This window comes from Coturnix japonica, chromosome 10 (genome assembly GCF_001577835.2).
Source record: "Coturnix japonica isolate 7356 chromosome 10, Coturnix japonica 2.1, whole genome shotgun sequence".
Classification (NCBI taxonomy): Eukaryota; Metazoa; Chordata; class Aves; order Galliformes; family Phasianidae; genus Coturnix; species Coturnix japonica.
In genome coordinates, this window is record NC_029525.1 from 8,869,881 (window position 1) to 8,876,558 (window position 6,678).

Below are 6,678 nucleotides of genomic sequence, written 5' to 3' on the forward strand. Positions count from 1 at the left end.
GCGGTGACAGAATTCCTATAAAATGTGTAAGCCTTTAAATAACCTTCACTTCACAGTGGAGCATTTTAATGTTAGCATTGTGAAGGAATAATTAGTAGTGACTCACCATCAGTTTATGAGAGCCTGAGAGAAGCTAAGTCCTCATATAAAAAACACAAACAGCATTTATGGTGATGAGATCTCTCATGAGGAAGCAGCGGGGGACTGCACCAAAGCTTTCTAAAGAGACACATTCTCAGAGTCTGCAAGAATTTTATGCTTCAGTTGCCTGCACTGCTCAGTTTGAACAGTAATAGTTCTGTCATCTCCTCAATAGAGGCAGAGAATTGATTTTCTTCCTTCATCTTCACATAGAGCTCACGGTGTTTCCAGTGGATAGACAGGCACCTGTATACGTAACTTGTATATTAGGCCAGATATAATTTACATGAACTCTACCCAAAACATGAACCAGCAGAAACAATTCATCAAGGAGCTTCCAATGAATTTAAGCTTGATTCTTTTAAACTCCACGTTCACAGAGCTATCTATCCACACCATCTTTTTTGGCACACAGCCACTCTGTTGTATTTCACCAGAAGTTTCTCTTCAATTTGCTGCCCTCTCTCTTCTTTGCAGAAGAGGCAGCAGGTTGCCACAGAGGGCCCTGCTCCAGCTCCTGTGGGGCAGGAGAATGTAAAAAGAAAAAGCATCCTCTGATCTCTTATTCTCCACTCCTAGAGAAAAGGGCACCCATAGAGCAGCCAAACTGCCTCCTCCTCACTGCCCTCACCCCTGGGGCTGCACAGGGTTGCTGGAAGGGAATGGAAATTTCAAGGAACATATTACAACAGTAAAAGTAACAAGAGGTAAGTATCACAGGCACTGCCCCAAAATCTGCAGGTACTTTAAATTGCAAGGGCTCTCTTCTAAGCTGATGCATAACATAACCATCACAGCCATGCAGTATGTTTTGCGACACATTCTCTTTTACCAATCAATTTCTGAAAAGGAGAAACAGCCTCAATTACATTGTAAATAATGCTAGAACACACTGATGCTATCTGGTGGAACAACTTGGTAGCCTGTAAAACGGAATTAAGTGTGTCACTTCTCTAGTATGTCAATAACAATTATTTCTCTAACGCTTGTTCAGTTATAGGAATACATGAAAAGAAGCAATCACATTACAGAAGACATGATTTGATGTTGTTTGTATACATACACTCATGTACTGAGAGTTTGTTTCATCTCCTGAGATTATGGTTATGGCCTGCAAGTTCTGTATAAGAACAGTATAATCCTAAGAATAATAACTTCTACTTTATTTACATAGAATGTAAATTTCTAAGTACTTACAACTCAAGGTCAGCTGAAAGTTGCCAGAGAAGCAACACCGTTTCATTAGCAATGCAAGGGAAATAAAAGACAAAAAACAACAACAAAGCTGTAACAAGCCCTGGAGACTCTCTAAAACCACAGAGGCTGCAGTGCAGCCATCACACAGCTCCATCCCCAAAATGGGACCAGAGCAGCTCACCAAAACAATGGTATGCTGTGGGTGAAGCCCAGCCTCAAGGCAGCCAAAAGTGGAAAAGTCATAGGAAATAGACTTGAGAAGGGGAGAGGGATAAAGCATATAACCCCAGTGTAAGAGCAGGCATGAGGTTTTGTTTCAGTGCCTGCATCAAGAGGAAGAATAACAAGCAGCACCCAAATACATATATAAAAATACATTACATAGTAATACAAAAAACTCAGAAGCTGAAGTGAAAGTCACCCTGAGAGGTACCAGAACTCCTTGGGGCAGGAGAAGGAAAGTTATTATAATCCATGGGATTATTAATTCATTTCATCTCTCTGTTTTAGTCACCCTGCACACTGGCTGTATTTGCAGAGTGCCCACAGTCTCCCAACCCTTTTAGACTATGTGTAACCTTCTGACTTTCACAGCCTTAAGACATTTCAAAGAACATATCAAGAAATATACCAAAGAACTACACAAAATCATCTGATAAAACCTATTACTAGCCGTGCTCTCTTGGTAGCCATTTTGTTTCTGAAAAGGACAGCAGTACCCAGACTTACCAGATAAGGTTTTCTGCTGTGGTCTGTCTAGGTACATCCTAATTGTTTTAATAAGGACTTGTAATTAAAAAAAAAACAAAACCAGCATTTCAAATACTACCAGAGAAATCCTAACTTAAGTCAGAATAAAATAAGTCTGGAAAGTTACATTTTCAGTTTGAAGATTCCTTTGACACCCTGATCAAACCACTCAGTGACCAAGCTAAGACCATCAGAACTAAAGTTCTACTAGAGAGAAGAAACAAATAGTCTTGGGGCTCAAGGATGAGAGGCACAAATTTATGTAGTTAAACCTGTGGGAAAACAGAAACCCTCAGGCACCAAAACAAACAGATTCAAACCTCTCCAGGTAACAGGACCGTGTGCTTATTTCATTAGGTACTCATTTTGAGAACAAGCAAGCAAAATGTTGATCAATGAATTCCTACCACACTGTTTTGTGTGTTTGACACTGTGGGTAGCCTACATCAATCTATGCCTTTATCAGGCTAGAACACAAGCAAGGCTCCAAAGCAAAGAAGACTCACAACCCACCAGGAATGATTTCATTGCACAGCTTACATTAAAGATATTCCAGAGCTATGATCTCAAAAGACAGCAGCTTCAACTGTCTCACCACACACACCTGCCTCCCTCTGACTACATAACTTGAATGCCTTTATGGTCTGGCTGCCACTAACATCACCACTCACTCTTACGGACTGAAATACAACTAGAGACAGCCAGAGAGCACAGCCGATAGCTTGGAAGCTCCCCACATTTAGTTCAGACATTAGCACTGAAGTCTAGTTATGACCCATCTAAACACATACACTGTTCACAACTTCACAGCCTAGAGCCAATAAAGGAACATTCATCACATCTGCAAGGCAGAAGACCAGCATGAATAACTGGTTTGCATTGGCCACCACAAACCATTCCTTCAAAGCTCAGCAGATTTTCTGGTTATCAGCAGTGACTGCAGTTGTTGAGTGATCTCCTGAAGCATTCACAGCAGAAAGTCTCACTCTTCACACACTTCAGTGAGCTGAGGGTCAGAAATCAAACCCTTCCCTTTTTCTCTGTGTAATGCTATAATGGGATGATAATAGCAGAGTGGCAAAGTCTTTGGCTACAGTGAATGAGAACAAGCCCAAATGCAGCAACCACAAATACAGGAATGAAGGAAAAGAGCTGCTTACCTTTGGAAGACCTCAGGTAGGCAAGGATTTCTGGCAAGAGATGCCCACGCTTGCACTGCCAAACCTTAAGTGAGGTCTGGGTCACTCAGGTGTATTGCATTGAACTATGGAATGGCCTGGGTTGAAACCCCCCTGCTAAGTGCATAAACACCTGGGATTGCCCTGACCTAAGTGCAGCACCTGTGCTCAGCCTTATTGAACCTCATTAGTTTTTCATGGGTCCATTGAATGCACCTGAGCTTCCTTGATTTGACTGTGCCTTCCTTCCAGATGCTCAATCACTGGTTCAGGCCATGAATTAACATTTCTGCTACACTCTGGTCTAAAACTATGAAATAGCCCACCTGCTCATTCCTCAAGTCATGAGAAAATATAATTTCCAAGATAACCTCATGTATTTAATTGCCTCAGGACTGGAGACTGAAATTCACATTTTTAAGTTTTCTCTGCACCTCCTTATTTGAGAGAAAGAGAAAGCAAGACAGGGCTCCAGTGCAGCAAACACACCTGGAAAAGCTGATACTTAAAGAAAAACAGCAACCATCATGAGAGCTGGTAACTCTCAAATCACCAGTTGTAAAGGAAAGAATATTAAGCAGCTATCATCAATCTATCTGGATCCAGGAAGCGAGCCGTGAAATGCTGACAAAGGGGAATATCTGGTCTGACAATGAAGGTATATTTATCTTTTAAATGAAGAATAATGGAGTTACACAGAAGAGACATATTTTAACTCTGCAAGTATCAGTCCCATCACCTTATGGTGATATTTGAACATCCCCAGGGTAGGAAAATTTATTTTATCAGCTCTTTTAGAGACCACCATTTTACACAGAGTTACTGTAGTCTCCAAAGGAACCACATGAGCAGCACAATCAGAACAGCAGCGTGGAAACCAACCTTCTGAAAAGCTCTAGCATGTCCCATCACAGCAGCAGCCCAGGTAGTCAGCTTCCTTTTCATCCTCTGCTTCTTTTCTGCCAATAGAGATAATGTCAGATTATCAAAAGAATGTTCGGGGCTTTGTTGAGAATGAAGATTTTTTCACTTGATTTGCTTCCCAACACATTAGGCCTCACAACCAGGGGTATAACCAGCACATACTTACACAGGGCTTCACTCAAGCAGTGCCCTGGGATGCAGGCTGGGACAGAAGTCATAACAGTAGGGTACAGATAACAGCAAGATACACTCCTAGCAGCTCTGGGGCTGTCCAAGTGCACTTAACCCCAGACTGGGCTAATTTTATACAGACTACTCTCCAAGAAACAAAAGAAAGAAAGAAGAGATAAACAACTAAAATCCTTATCTGAACACCTTCCTGCCTGCTGAGTGAGCTGAGATAGCCTCACCTCATTATATCTCTTTCATCTGAAGACCAAATTCCACCACCAAGGACTTGGGATTACCCTCCAGTCCTGACGCACTTACCTGCTTCTTTCTCCCAGTATCCACGTCCTGCCTGCTGATGTTATGAAGAAAACGAGGAGAAAAGAAAAAAACCTCAAAAAAACCACAAAGCAAATTCACTGCTTATAGAAAAACTCCTTAGCACCACACATAAGTACTGACGTCCTACCTCACTCTGAGCCAAATGAGCACCTGCTGCCTGGAGACAGAGCAGCTGCTCCCAACACACAATTCCTCCCACCTGCCCCATCAGCCTGTCCTTCAAACCCTGCACCCTAATTGCATACAGGTGGAGTCAGACCTCGAGGCAGCCCAGCCTCCTTTTGCTTAAAGTGGTAGTAAAATAAAACAGTCCTGAGTTGAAAAGGGGCATTCAGACATATATAATAGTTTGGTTACATCAGAACATGGACAGTGGGAAAGAACTACAGCTGCTGCAGTTGCCCTGTAAGAGGTTTGTGCTTGAGCGGCCCAAGAGTTGCAGGTTGTTAATGCTGGCAACCTAAAAACCTCTGCCCTTCTCTCCGCTTTGCAAGCTCCAAACAAATATTTAAGTATTATTTTTTACTACTAAGGGCTTTATCTTAACAGCTACAGCGCGTGTAAATCTGAACTACTAATTGACTCACCTCCACTTTGCAGAATGCTCCTACAGACCAAAAATGCCCAGGCCATGCAGCCAGCCATCCAAGGCCAAAGCACAGTCTGCCTGGCAGCACTTTCATGCTGGGTCAAACACACAAATATGTAGCACGTGGTTCCTCCTGCTGTGAGACTTTGGGGCTTTTGCTCTCATTGGGGGAACACTTTGCAGAGAGAGCACAAACACAGCAACCCCCCCCCACCCAGCTCCATGGCAAAATGAGCAGGCTTCTGGCTCCACTAAAATGAAAGGTCTGATTTGCTTCAGCTGTGCAGGAAAGGGGGCTGCCTGTAGAAAGGAATTAGAGCTTGAATGCGTAGCAAAAATAGACCACAGCGAAACCTCTAAATCCTGGAAGCACATGACTGAGCTTTCCTAATTCCACAGCCAGCAGTGCGCGGTGCTGCAGAGCCTGCTCCCATCAGAACAGCACTCAAATGAGTAATTAAAGCCATGAAAAAAAAGGAGCATGCTCTCAAAAAATTCCTAAATTGAAATAGCAGATATCAGAAAACTGCGGTTGGGTTCTAAGAGCAGGGAAGCAATCGGCTCAGGGAAAGACAGACACATAATGGCAAGGAAGGCACTTACCTCCGTAACAAAACTCGTCCTGTTGACGTTCCCATGTTGGGAAACAGGTATCAGTAATTTTGGCTGTTTCATTATGATGGGAAAGTGGGGTTTAGAAGAAAATCCTATCCATAAGTCTTTCAGAGCCACCATGGTTTATTTCCTCCTGCAGAGCGGGAGCAGCAGCTGCCATGGCTCCCCTTCCCTCTGCCTCCAAAAGGTACCCATACCCATCTCCTCCGTGACTTCGGGTGATTGAAGCCGTTTCTATTGTGTTAAAAAGCATTTCAGGCCACGGAGGGGTCAAAAAAAGGCCAAAGAAATTGCTGCAAAATGTGTTGTTCCAGAACGTTCTCTCCAGGAACATGTGTTCGTATTGTAACGGTGGGTGGCTTTAGGATGCTTTTTTTTCGTTCTACCACAGAAGAAGAGCCATGTTATCACCCCATCTCATCTCCTTTGTGCTACAGGGATGGGTCACATGTTGAGCAAGCAACACAGGTGCAGGGAAGGAGCAGTGGGAAGCGTTGGACACCTCATAAACAATGAGCAGAACGTGGGACTGCCATTGTGCATAACGGGATCGAGGTGTTCGTGGACACGTCTGAGAGGGACCCGATGGAAAAGGAACTCCTCCTGTGAGAGTGGGGAACGGCCACGCGAAGACATTCTGCAAGAGGCCGCGTTTTACCGTTTAATCCTCAATTACACACATGACTTCGCTGCGGAAAGGTCACCAGACAAAGAATGTTAGTCAACTGTGCAGCAGGGAGGGGCGGTGCGGCAGCGCTCAGCTTTGCTCAGGCC